Source organism: Arachis hypogaea, chromosome 16 (genome assembly GCF_003086295.3).
Source record: "Arachis hypogaea cultivar Tifrunner chromosome 16, arahy.Tifrunner.gnm2.J5K5, whole genome shotgun sequence".
Taxonomy (NCBI): domain Eukaryota; kingdom Viridiplantae; phylum Streptophyta; class Magnoliopsida; order Fabales; family Fabaceae; genus Arachis; species Arachis hypogaea.
In genome coordinates, this window is record NC_092051.1 from 73928264 (window position 1) to 73942188 (window position 13925).

A 13925-nucleotide genomic window follows, 5' to 3' on the forward strand; every position below is an offset into this window, starting at 1 on the left:
GAAAACAAAGTGCTTAGGGCCACGGCCAAGACTCATAAAGTAGCTGTGTTCAAGAATCAACATACTGAACTAGGAGAATCAATATCACTATCTGAATTCTGAGTTCCTATAGATGCCAATCACTCTGAGCTTCAATGGATAAAGTGAGATGCCAAAACTGTTCAGAAGCAAAAAGCTACTAGTCCCGCTCATCTAAATAGAATCTGAGCTTCACTCAAAAACTATGAGATATTATTGCTTCTTAAATTATTTGTATTCTATTTTGTTTATCTAGTTGCTTGAGGACAAGCAACAGTTTAAGTTTGGCGTTGTGATGAGCGGATATTTTATACGCTTCTTGGGGTTAATTTCATATAGTTTTTAGTGTGTTTTAGTTAGTTTTTATTTTATTTTCAGTAGTTTCTAGGAAAAATTCATATTTCTGGACTTTACTATGAGTTTGTGTGTTTTTCTATGATTTCATGTATTTTCTGGCTGAAATTGAGGGAGCTGAGCAAAAATCTTATTCAGGCTGAAAAAGGACTGCTGATGTTGTTGGATTCTGACCTCCCTGCACTCAAAGTAGATTTTCTGGAGCTACAGAATTCCAAATGGCGCGCTTCTAATTGCGTTGGAAAGTAGACATCCAGGGCTTTCCAGCAATATATAATAGTTCATACTTTGCTCAAGGATAAATGACGTAAACTGGCGTTCAACGCCAGTTCTATGTTGCAGTCTGGCGTCCAGCGCCAGAAACAAGTTATAAGTTGGAGTTCAACGCCAGAAACAGGTTACAACCTGGCGTTGAACGCCCAAAATAGCCCAGGCACGTGAGAAGCTTAATTCTCAGCCCCAGCACACACCAAGTGGGCCCCAGAAGTGGATTTTTGCGCTATCTATCATAGTTTACTCATTTTCTGTAAACCTAGGTTACTAGTTTAGTATTTAAACAACTTTTAGAGATTTATTTTGCATCTCATGATATTTTAGATCTGAACTTTGTACCTTTTGATGGCATGAGTCTCTAAACTCCATTGTTGGGTGTGAGGAGCTCTGCTGTGTCTGGATGAATTAATGCAGGTAATTCTGTTTTCCATTCAAACATGCGTGTTCCTATCTAAGATATCCATTCGCACTTCAATATGAATGTGATGAATGTGACAATCATCATCATTCCTCCACGAACGCGTGCCTGACAACCACTTACGTTCCACCGTAGAATGAATGAATACCTCTTAGATCTCTTAATCAGAATCTTCGTGGTATAAGCTAGATTGATGGTAGCATTCAAGAGAATCTGGAAAGTCTAAACCTTGTCTATGGTATTCCGAGTAGGATTCAGGGATTGAATAACTGTGACGAGCTTCAAACTCGCAAGTGCTGGGCATAGTGACAGACACAAAAGGATAGTAAATCCTATTCCGGTACGATTGAGAACCTGCAGATGATTAGCCATGCGGTGACAGCGCATTTGGACCCTTTTCACTGGAAGGATGGATGGTAGCCATTGACAACGGTGATCCACCAACACACAGCTTGCCATAGGAGAACGTGCGTGCGTGAATTAGAAAACAGAGGAAAGTAGAATTTCAGAAGACAAAGCATCTCCAAAACTCCAACATATTCTCCGTCATTGCATACAAGTATAATATGTGTTCTGCCCTTTTATTCCTTGCAATCAAATTTGATAAGTGAATTATTTTATTGTTTCCCTGACTAAGAGTTACAAGATAACCATAGATTGCTTCAAACCAACAATCTCCGTGGGATCGACCCTTACTCACGTAAGGTATTACTAGGACAACCCAGTGCACTTGCTGGTTAGTGGTACGAGCTGTAAAAAGTGTGATTTACAATTCGTGCACCAGTGGCGTTTAACTCCAACCTTGGGCATATGTAGGTGAAAGCTTGAAAGCTCAGCCCAGACACGCACCAAGTGGGTCCTGGAAGTGGATTTCTGCACAATCTGCACTTAGTTACTCATTTTCTGTAAACCTAAGTTACTAGTTTAGTATAAAAACCACTTTTAGAGATTCATTTTGCACCTCATGACATTTTACACTTCATATTGTATCTTCTACGGCATGAGTTTCTAAACCCCATAGGTGGGGATGAGGAGCTCTGCTGTGTTTCAATGGATTAATGCAATTACTACTATTTTCTATTCAATCACGCTTGATTCTATTCTAAGATACTCACTCGTACTTCAATATGGAGAATATAATGATCTGTGACACTCATCATTATCCTCAACCCTATGAACGCGTGCCTGACAACCACTCCGTTCTATATGAGCTCAACGTAGTCATTGGGCGACAACTTGAGTGCGTATCTCTTGGGTTTCTATTCTACGGACCGAGTCCGGGGGTTAGAACCTTCGTGGTATAGGCTAGAATCATTGGCAGCATTCCTGGGATCCGGAAAGTCTAAACCTTATCTGTGGTATTCCGAGTAGGATCTGAGAGGGGATGACTGTGATGAGCTTCAAACTTGCGAATGTTTGGCGCAGTGATAGTGTGCAAAAGGACAAGGGTCCTATTCTGACGCTAGTGAGAACCGATAGATGATTAGCCGTGCAGTAGCTGTACTTGGTATTTGTCATCCGAGACGAGAAATTTGATAGTTGATTAGCCGTGCAGACATCGTACCTGGTATTTTTCATCCGAGAGGATCATACAACTTGCCATTGAAGGAAGCCATGCGTGTTTGGAGAAGAAGATAGTAAGAAAGCAAAGATTCAGACGACAGAGCATCTCCGGAATCTCAGCCTGTTTCTCATTACTGAATCACAAGTACTATTTATTTCATGTTATTTATTTTTCATAAATACAATCACTCTTATCATTAATCTCCAGACTAAGATTTACAAAATAACCATAGCTTGCTTCAAGTCGACAATCTCCGTGGGATCGACCCTTACTCACGTAAGGTATTACCTGGACGACCCAGTACACTTGGTGGTTAGTTGTGCGGAGCTGTGAAAAGTGTAATCACAATTTCCCACACCAAGTTTTTGTCGCTGTTGTCAGGGATTGTTCGAGTTTGGACAACTGACGGTTCATTTTGTTGCTTAGATTAGGAAAAATTTATCTTTTTGGTTTAGAGTCACTAAAATTGAGTCTTTTATTATTGTTTTTGTTAAAATTTTAAAATTCTTGTTTTCTTTTTCTAGATTTTTTCGAAAATTTCTAATAAACTAAAAATTGAGGTTTCTGTTTGAGTTTAGTTTCATGTTTTAAGTTTGGTGTCAATTGCATCTTTTAATTTCTCTTTAATTTTTGAAAATATATGCATTGTGTTCTTCATTGATCTTCAAGCTGTTTTTATTTATTTTCCTTGTTTGATCTTTATCTTTTCTTGTTTTGTGTTTTTCCTTGTTTTTCTTGTGCATTTTCGAATTATTAGTGTTCAAAGTATAAAAATTTTTATGTTTGGTGTCCTTTGTGTTTTTATTTTCTTAAAAATTCCCAAAATTTGTTCTTGGTGTTCATCTTGATCTTCAAAGTGTTCTTGGTGTTCATCTTGATATTCAAAGTTTTCTTGTTTATTTTCTTTGTTTTGACCTAAATATTCTAAGTTTGGTGTCATTTTGTTGTTTTTCTCTTTCTTCATTAATTCAAAAAAATCAAAATTAATATCTTTCCCTTATTTTACTAATAAATTTCGAAATCCTAGATTGACTTAGTCAAAGATTTTTAAAATTTAGTTATTTCTTATTAGTCAAGTCAAAATTTCAATTTAAAAAATTCTATCTTTTCAAATCTTTTTCAAAAAAATCAAATATTTTTCAATTTTCCTCTTAATATTTTCAAAATCTTTTTCTTATTTTTATTTCATATTTTCGAATTTATTGCCAACATTTAATATTTTGATTCAAAAATTTCAAGTTGTTACTTACCTATTAAGAAAGGTTCAATCTTTAAATTCTAGAATCATATCTTTTAGTTTCTTATTAGTCAAGTCATCAACTTTAATTTCAAAAATCAAATCTTTTTAATTTCCTTGTCAATATTTTTCAAAATAAATTTCAAATCATATCTTTTTAAAAATTTTAATTTCAAAATCTTTTTTTAACTTCTTATCCTTTCAAAATTAATTTTCAAATCTTTTTTAATTAACCACTTGATCTCTCTTAATTTTTTCGAAAATCCTCATCCATATTTTTTTAAATCTTTTTAATTAATTAATTAATTTAGTTTTCGAAACTTATATTCTATTTTCCAATTATTTTATTTTATCTTATTTCTTTTTTTAATTCGGTTTACTCTTAATTAAATAAAATAAAAACAAAAATATATTTTATTTGTAATCCACATCATCTCCCTTTCTCCATCATGGACCTGAGTGAAAATGAACAGCTCAAAAGGACTCTGGGGTCATATCCTAACCCACTACTGCTACATATGGGAGTAGTATCTGTATACCCCCCATCAGAGCCAGCAGTTTTGAGCTAAACCCTCAGCTCATTATCATGGCGCAGCAAAATTGCCAGTATTCCGGTCTTCCACAGGAAGAACCTACTGAGTTTCTGACACAGTTCTTACAAATTGCTGACACAATACGTGACAAGGAAGTAGATCAGGATGTCTACAGATTATTACTGTTTCCATTTTCTATAAAAGATCATGCTAAGAGGTGGTTAAATAACCAACCCACAGCAAGTATAAAAACATGGAAACAGTTATCAGACAAATTCTTGAATCAATATTTCCCTCCAAAATGGATGACACAGCTAAGGCTGGACATCCAAGGCTTTAGACAAGAGGACAATGAATCTCTTTATAATGCTTGGGAGAGGTACAGAGGGATGCTAAGGAAATGCTCCTCTGAAATATTTTCAGAATGGGTGCAGTTAGTCATCTTTTACTATGGGCTTACAGAAAATGCCCAGATGTCTCTAGACCACTCAACTGGTGGATCTATACATATTAGAATGACAATTGAAGAGGCTCAAGAGCTCATTGATACATTTGTTAGAAATCAACATCTGTATTTAAGTAGTAAGTCCTCCATGAAAGAAGAGGCTAAAGTACTATCCATTGAACTTAGTCCTCAAGAACTAGTTGTTGAACTCAATTAGCAATTGCTTATTATAACAAAACAGTTCACAGAATTTAAAGAGATGCTACAAGAAACCAAAGATGCTAACCAGAATATGGAAAAATAATTGAATCATACAAGACAACAACTATCTAAACAGATAACAGAAGAATGCCAAGCTGTTCAATTAAGGAGTGGGAAGACATTGAATGTCTCAACTCAAAGCAGCAGAAAGCCAAGAAAGGAACAACTAACAGAAAATGACCAAGCCACTGCTCAAAATCCCTCTGAGGACAGTAAGAGCCCATAGAGGAATGATTCTGGCATTCAAACGCCAGAAAAGGGTGAAGAACTGGAGTTAAACGCCCAGAAAACACTCAACGCTGGCGTTCAAACGACAATAAGGGGTCAAACACCTGCAAGTGCTGATAACAACCCCCTTCAGCAGGCTTCTCCAACCACTTCTGTAGGAAATAAACTAGCAGCAACTAAGGTTGAAGAATATAAAGCCAAGATACCTTATCCTCAGAAACTCCGCCAAGCGGAATAGGATAAACAATTTATCCGCTTTGCAGACTATCTCAGGACTCTTGAAATAAAGATTCCTTTTGTAGAGGCACTTGAGCAAATACCCTCTTATGCTAAGTTCATGAAAGAGATCTTAAGTCATAAGAAGGATTAGAGAGAAACTAAAAAAGTTTTCCTTGATGCGTATTTTCAGAAAACGAGAAACGAATCCCAAACACACAAAACTAACCGGCAAGTGCACCGGGTCGTATCAAGTAATAATAACTCACGGGAGTGAGGTCGATCCCACAGGGATTGAAGGATTGAGCAATTTTAGTTTAGTGGTTGATTTAGTCAAGCGAATCAAGAGTTGATTTGAGTGGTTTGTATTCGACAGAAGCTAAATTGCATGAAATTAAAAAGGAGAAGGGTAGATTGCAGAAAATTAAAGAGCAAAGAAAGTAAATAAGCTGAATCTTAAAGAACAAGTAATGTAAATTACAGAAACTTAGATTGCAAGAAATGTAAATTGCAGAACCTTAAAGTGCAAGAAATGTAAATGGCTTGAATGGTAAAGGGAATTGGGAAGTGGATTTGCAGAAATTAAACAAGGAAAAGTAAATTGCATTAATCAGACAAGTAGAAAGTGACTTGAATTGAACCGGATCTCAAACGGAAATGTAAATGAACTTGAAAAGCTTTAAACAGAGAATTTAAAATGCAAACTCCAGATCTCAGGACCCAAGAGACTAGATAACCGAGTCTAGATCTCAATGCCTTCCTAGATCCAAATGTAGAATTCAATTGCAAGAAATTAAAGATCAAAACAGAAGAAAGCTTGAATGTAAATCTCAATTCTCCAATGATGCAGTAAAAGAAACAGAACGAGATCTCAAGGTGAGATTGAGACAGAATTTCCCCAATTCTCAACACCCAAGACTCAAGACAAGTGTAATTGAAATTGAAAACAAGAAAACTAAGAGGAAGAGAATTCAATTCTCCTCTCCGAAACTCAGAAACTCCAAATGATTCCAAAACCAAAAGCTCTCAGCAAAACTAAAACGAAAAGCTCTCAAAGGAAAGAAAAACTCCCTGAAAACTTAAATCCTAAGCTATTTATACACTTTCTTCAAATGGTCTTCAAACCTTGAATTGGGCCTTTGTTCTTGATGGAATTGGGTTGATAAAGGCCTTGGTTGATTGCTCTTGAAGTTGGAGAAAGATCCATTGTGAACCGGGTTGAAAAACATAAAAGCTTGAGTAAAAGTTTGAGTAAAAGTTTGAGGCAAACTTTTACTCAAACTTTTTATACCAGATGGCTTCACTTTGCTGCTACCAGCGTTTGAGCCAAAGTTTGACCTCAAACGTTGGCGCAAGCTTTTTCCTCCAGGGTATTGATTTTGTGAAGCCAAGGTTTGCCAAAAAGTTTGAGCTAAAGTTTGAGGTCAAACTTTTGCTCAAGCTTTTTTTTCCTCTGGAGTGTTTTCAACTCTTTTAAAAGTTTGAGCTAAAGTTTGAGGCAAACTTTTGCTCAAGCTTTTTGTTCTCTCTTGCTCCTAGCCATTCCTTCTTTCTTCAACCTTCTTCAAAACTCTTTTCACCTATCATCAATCAACCAAACACATCAAAGCTTTGCTTAAAATCATGAGTTTGTTATTCTTTCATAATATATGACAATTATAGCATAAAATCTCATGAAATTGCATTAATTCATACATGGTTGATTGAATAAAAGGAAACATGGAAATCTACCCAATTGGCTTGCTTATGGCTCAAGAAAGTGCATAAATCAATCGAAAATAAGTAAAAAAAACTAGTGAAAATAGGCTAAGATGACTTGTCATCACAACACCAAACTTAAAACTTGCTTGTCCCCAAGCAAGAAAGGAATTATGATCAAAGGTTCTTTTAATTAAGATGGATTGAAGAATAACTTGTAAGGTCCTGTGAGTGAAGTGATTAAGTGACGGTGGGGTGAACTCTAAATTATATGCTCATGCAAGGGCTTCAGTGCTTACTAGTCCCTATATCTTGGAAGTCTTAGGCCTTAGGACTTTCATCCAAATGATATCATGGAGATCTCTCTATAGGTAATCACCTTGAAGTAGCTTATAGTTCTTGTGCTTTGGCCTTGACTCTAAGTGTCATGTCTCAAAGCGGCTCTTTAGATAAGCTTTCAATCAATACTCCTAAACCAGTTGGTTTTAAGGTATTAGGTGTTAAAGCACCCCTAAGGATTTACTTGCTCAAGCCTCTCTCTTTGACACAATTCGACCACAAGCATTTACTAGGATAACAACTTTTTGAGTTTTTGTTTCTTCTTCTTTTCTGCCTAGTAATTGATGCTCAGAGCCTTGGGCCATGTTCTTTTTGTTTTTTGTATTTTCTTTATTTTCTTTTGTTTTGTTTGCTGCTTCTCGGATCAATAAATTTTTGAGAATCTCCACAATACTTCTTTGAACTCTATGTCCCGCCTATGAGCTCCCATGCAAGTTTTCATAAGCATGCAACCTCAATACATAATTATACAACTAGAACCACCACTCCTCCTAATCTTTTGCTTGCCTCAAAATTGTTTAATTCCTCAATCCTTCTTTTCAAAGAACTTTCATGTGATGCATTTTTTGAAAAATTGAGTGCAAACAAGTTTTGGAGAGTATGATGTGGTAAATGATCAAGCATCTTGCTTATTGAATTTCAGAAAAAAAAACTATACTAAACAGACAGATAATCAGGGAAACAAAAACCACTCTCAATCATTGCAGTGTTTGATGTAAGATAATTACTTAACAATACAACCTTTTGGAGTTCGCTTGCTTTACTCCTCATCATCATCATCACTGATCCACACATTCCTCTTTCATCTCTTTGGTTGATGATGCTTAATCCTTCCAAAAGCTTGTATGATGCTCTGCAATGATATTGAAAGTTGCTTGTTCCCCAAGCACTTGAAAAATGGTTAGCATGCATGATTTATTTGTGGCCCTTTTGAACTTACTTTGGTGTGGGAACACCAAACTTAGTACCTTGCCAACGGTTCTCATGCATCAGATTAACCATGTGTGAAACTCTTTTTCTTTTTCAAAAGTAATAAAACTGAAAACTAGGAAACAGCAGAATAGTTAACTAGTTTATCTAAATGCTTGAAGCTAGCATTATGCAGAAAGTGAGAATGCGTTTTATGATGAAATTTTGGTGGAACACCAAACTTAGAATCCTTCATTCTCCCTTAGATTGTTTTGGTGTGCAACACCAAACTTAGCTTCTTGCAATATAGATGAAGTTAATTAACCTTTTTATTAAAATAACTATGGAAAGAAAACTACCTGATGAGCAGATAATTTATACGCTTTTTGACATTGTTTTTAGTATGTTTTTAGTAGGATCTAGTTACTTTTAGGGATGTTTTCATTAGTTTTTATGTTAAATTCACATTTCTGGACTTTACTATGAGTTTGTGTGTTTTTCTGTGATTTCAGGTATTTTCTGGCTGAAATTGAGGGACTTGAGCAGAAATCAGATTCAGAGGTTGAAGAAGGACTGCTGATGCTGTTGGATTCTGACCTCCCTACACTCAAAGTATATTTTCTGAAGCTACAAAACTCGAAATGGCGCGCTTCCAATTGCATTGGAAAGTAGACATCCAGGGCTTTCCAGCAATATATAATAGTCCATACTTTGGCCAAGAATAGATGACGTAAACTGGCGTTCAACGCCAGCTTTTTGCCCAAATCTGGCGTCCAGCGCCAGAAAAGGAGCCAAAACCAGAGTTGAACGCCCAAACTGGCACAAAAGCTGGCGTTCAACTCCAAGAAGGACCTCTACACGTGCAACACTCAAGCTCAGCCCAAGTACACACCAAGTGGGCTCCGGAAGTGGATTTATGCATCAATTACTTACTTCTGTAAACCCTAGTAGCTAGTTTATTATAAATAGGACCTTTCACTATTGTATTAGACGTCTTTTTGACAATCTAGGATCAGTTGTATGCTATCTTAGATCACGTTTGAGGGCTGGCCTCCCGGCCATGCCTGGACTATCACTTATGTATCTTCAACGGTAGAGTTTCTACACTCCATAGATTAAGGTGTGGAGCTCTGCTGTTCCTCAAAGATTAATGCAAAGTACTACTGTTTGCTATTCAATTCATCTTGTTTCGCTTCTAAGATATTCATTCGTACTTCAATCTGAATGTGATGAACGTGACAATCATCATCATTCCCTATGAACGCGTGCCTGACAACCACTTCCGTTCTACCTTAGACTGAATGAGTATCTCTTAGATCTCCTAACTAGAATCTTCGTGGCGTAAGCTAGAATGATGGCGGCATTCAAGAGAATCCGGAAAGTCTAAACCTTGTCTGTGGTATTCTGAGTAGGATTCAATGAATGAATGACTGTGACGAGCTCCAAACTCGCGATTGCGGGGCATTAGTGACAGACGCAAAAGGATAGTAAATCCTATTCCAGCATGATCGAGAACCGACAGATGAATAGCCGTGCTGTGACAGGGTGCGTTGACCATTTTCACTGAGAGGATAAGATGAAGCCATTGACAAGGGTGATGCCTCCAGACGATTAGCCATGCCATGACAGGGCATTGGATCATTTTCCCGAGAGATGACTGAAAGTAGCCATTGACAGTGGTGATGTATCACATAAAGCCAGCCATGGAAAGGAGTAAGACTGATTGGATGAAGATAGCAGGAAAGCAGAGGTTCAGAGGAACGAAAGCATCTCCATTCGCTTATCTGAAATTCTCACCAATGAATTACATAAGTATTTCTATCCCTATTTTATTATATCAAATTCGAAAACACCATTATCAATTTATATCAGCCTAACTGAGATTTGCAAGGTGACCATAGCTTGCTTCATACCAACAATCTCCGTGGGATTCGACCCTTACTCACGTAAGGTATTACTTGGACGACCCTGTGCACTTGCTGGTCAGCTACACGGAGTTGTGAACCATGGTCTTGGCATCATGTTTTTGGCGCCATTTACAGGGAAAGAAAGAGCAATGAATTTTACATAATTAAAGTGTAATCACGATTCCGCGTACCAAGTTTTTGGCGCCGTTGCCGGGGATTGTTCGAGTTTTCGGCAAGCTTTTGGTCCGGTAACATCAGTGTCAAGTTTGATCCGGCAACAACACCAAGTTTTTGGCGCCGTTGCCGGGGATTGTTTGAGTTTGGACAACTAACGGTTCATCCTGTTGCTCAGATTAGGTAATTTTCTTTTTGTTTTCTTTTTAAAAAATTTTTTCAAAAATATTTCAAAATTTTCTCCTTTGTTTTCGAAAAAAAATAATATAAAAATTTTATTCAAAATTTTTAAAGAATGAATTCTAGTGTTTCATGAAGCACGTGAAGCCTGGCTGGCTATAAAGCCATGTCTAAATTCTTTTGGACTGAGGCTTGCAATTTGTTATCAAGAGCAAGCTAGTTGTTGTTAATCCACCTACTGCTGTTCCTGATTTACATGCTGAAGCTTGGCTGGCCATTGAGCCATGTCTAGTGTTTTGGACCGGAGCTTTCATTGAAAGCTTGGCTGGCTAGTGAGCCATGTCTAATTCCTGGACTGAAGGTTTAGACTAACAATGCAAGATTCCTGGAATTCATATTAAAAATTTTGGAATCCTTATTTTTGTTTTTCAAATAATTTTAGAAAAAATACAAAAAAATTAGAAAATCATAAAAATCAAAAATATTTTTTTTTTTGTGTTTCTTGTTTGAGTCATGAGTCATGTTATAAGTTTGGTGTCAATTGCATGTGCATCTTGCATTTTTTGAAAATTCATGCATTCATAGTGTTCTTCATGATCTTCAAGTTGTTCTTGGTAAGTCTTCTTGCTTGATCTTTGCATTTGCATGTTTTGTGTCTTTTCTTGTTTTTCATATGCATTCTTGAATTCTTAGTGTCTAAGCATTAAAGAATTCTAAGTTTGGTGTCTTGCATGTTTTCTTTGCATTAAAAATTTTTCAAAATTGTGTCTATGATATTCATCTTGACATTCATAGTGTTCTTGGTGTTCATCTTAACATTCATAGCATTTTTGCATGCATTCATTGTTTTGATCTAAAAATTTCATGCATTGCATAATTTTCATGTTTTTCCTCTCATTATAAAAATTCAAAAATAAAAAAAATATCTTTTCCTTTTTCTCTCTTAAAATTTCGAAAATTAGATTTGACTTTTTCAAAAATTTTTAAAATCTATTTGTTTTTATGAGTCAAATCAAATTTTCAATTTAAAAATCTTACCTTTTTCAAAATCTTTTTCAAAAATCAAATCTTTTTCATTTTTCTTAGTTATTTTCGAAAATTCAAAAATATTTTTCAAAAATCTTTTTCTTAATTTTATATCATAATTTTCGAAAATAACAATAACAATTAATGTTTTGATTCAAAAATTTCAAGTTTGTTACTTGCTTGTTAAGAAAGATTCAAACTTTGAGTTTTAGAATCATATCTTGTGATTTCTTGTGAATCAAGTCATTAATTGTGATTTTAAAAATCAAATCTTTTTCAAAACTAATTTCAATCATATCTTTTCAAAAAATATCTTCTTATCTCACCTTTTCCAAAAATTTGATTTCAAATATCTTTTCTAACTTCCTAACTTCATATCTTTTCAAAAATTGTTTCAACTAACTAACTAACTTTTTGTTTGTTTCTTATCTTTTTCAAAACTACCTAACTAACTCTCTCTCTCTAATTTTCGAAAATATCTTCCCCCTTTTTCAAAAATTTCTTTTTAATTAATTAATTATTTTAACTTTTGATTTTAAAAAATTTTCAAAAAAAAAAAATTACTAACATTTTTCAAAAACTATTTTCGAAAATCACTAACTCTTTTTCAAAAATTATTTTCGAAAATTCTCTTCTCTCTCATCTCACATCTCTGCTCTCCTCACAGTTGTGTTTCTTCCATTAGATTACATTCTTTGTCTCCCTTTCTTCTTCTACTCACACAGGGATTCCTATACTGTGGTATAAAGGATCTCTATTATTATTATTTTTCTGTGCCCTCTTCTTTGTCATATGAGCAGGAGCAAGGACAAGAATATTCTTGTTGAAGAAGATCCGGAACCTGAAAGGACTCTGAAGAGAAAATTAAGAGAAGCTAAAATACAACAATCCAGAGATAACCTTTCAGAAATTTTCGAACAAGAAGAGGAGATGGCAGCCGAAAATAATAATAATGCAAGGAGAATGCTTGGTGACTTTACTGCACCTAATTCCAATTTACATGGAAGAAGCATCTCCATTCCTGCCATTGGAGCAAACAAATTTGAGCTGAAACCTCAATTAGTTTCTCTGATGCAGCAGAACTGCAAGTTTCATGGACTTCCATCTGAAGATCCTTTTCAGTTCTTAACTGAATTCTTGCAGATATGTGATACTGTTAAGACTAATGGAGTAGATCCTGAAGTCTACAGGCTCATGCTTTTCCCTTTTGCTGTAAGAGACAGAGCTAGAATATGGTTGGATTCTCAACCTAAAGACAGCCTGAACTCTTGGGATAAGCTGGTCAAGGCTTTCTTAGCCAAGTTCTTTCCTCCTCAAAAGCTGAGTAAGCTTAGAGTGGATGTTCAAACCTTCAGACAGAAGGAAGGTAAATCCCTCTATGAAGCTTGGGAGAGATACAAAGGACTGACCAAAAAGTGTCCTACTAACATGCTTTCAGAATGGACCATCCTGGATATATTCTATGATGGTTTATCTGAGCTATCAAAGATGTCATTGGACACTTCTGCAGGTGGATCCATTCACCTAAAGAAAACGCCTGCAGAAGCTCAAGAACTCATTGACATGGTTGCAAATAACTAGTTCAAGTACACTTCTGAAGGAAATCCTGTGAATAATGGGACGCCTATGAAGAAGGGAGTTCTTGAAGTTGATACTCTGAATGCCATATTGGCACAGAATAAAATATTGACTCAGCAAGTCAATATGATTTCTCAGAGTCTGAATGGAATGCAAGCTGCATCCAACAGTACTCAAGAGGCTTCTTATGAAGAAGAAGCTTATGATCCTGAGAACCCTGCAATAGCAGAGGTGAAGTACTTAGGTGAACCTTATGGAAACACCTATAACTCATCATGGAGAAATCATCCAAATTTCTCATGGAAGGATCAAAAGCCTCAACAAGGCTTTAATAATGGTGGAAGAAATAGGTTTAACAATAATAAACCTTTTCCATCATCCACTCAGCAACAGACAGAGAACTCTGAACAAAATACTTCTAAATTTAGCAAACTTAGTCTCTGATCTATCTAAGGCCACTGCAAGTTTCATGAATGAAACAAGGTCTTCCATTAGAAATTTGGAAGCACAAGTGGGCCAGCTGAGTAAAAGGATCACTGAAATCCCTCCTAGTACTCTCCCGTGCAA

At 35.9% G+C, this 13925-nt stretch overlaps 1 non-coding gene across 1 annotated transcript; it reads right to left on the bottom strand.

Moving 5' to 3' along the window:
* Positions 1 to 13106: 13106 nt before the first annotated feature.
* Positions 13107 to 13214, bottom strand: LOC112760619 (small nucleolar RNA R71). The gene has a single exon (XR_003181051.1). It is a non-coding gene; the product is annotated as a small nucleolar RNA R71 (small nucleolar RNA).
* Positions 13215 to 13925: the final 711 nt, after the last annotated feature.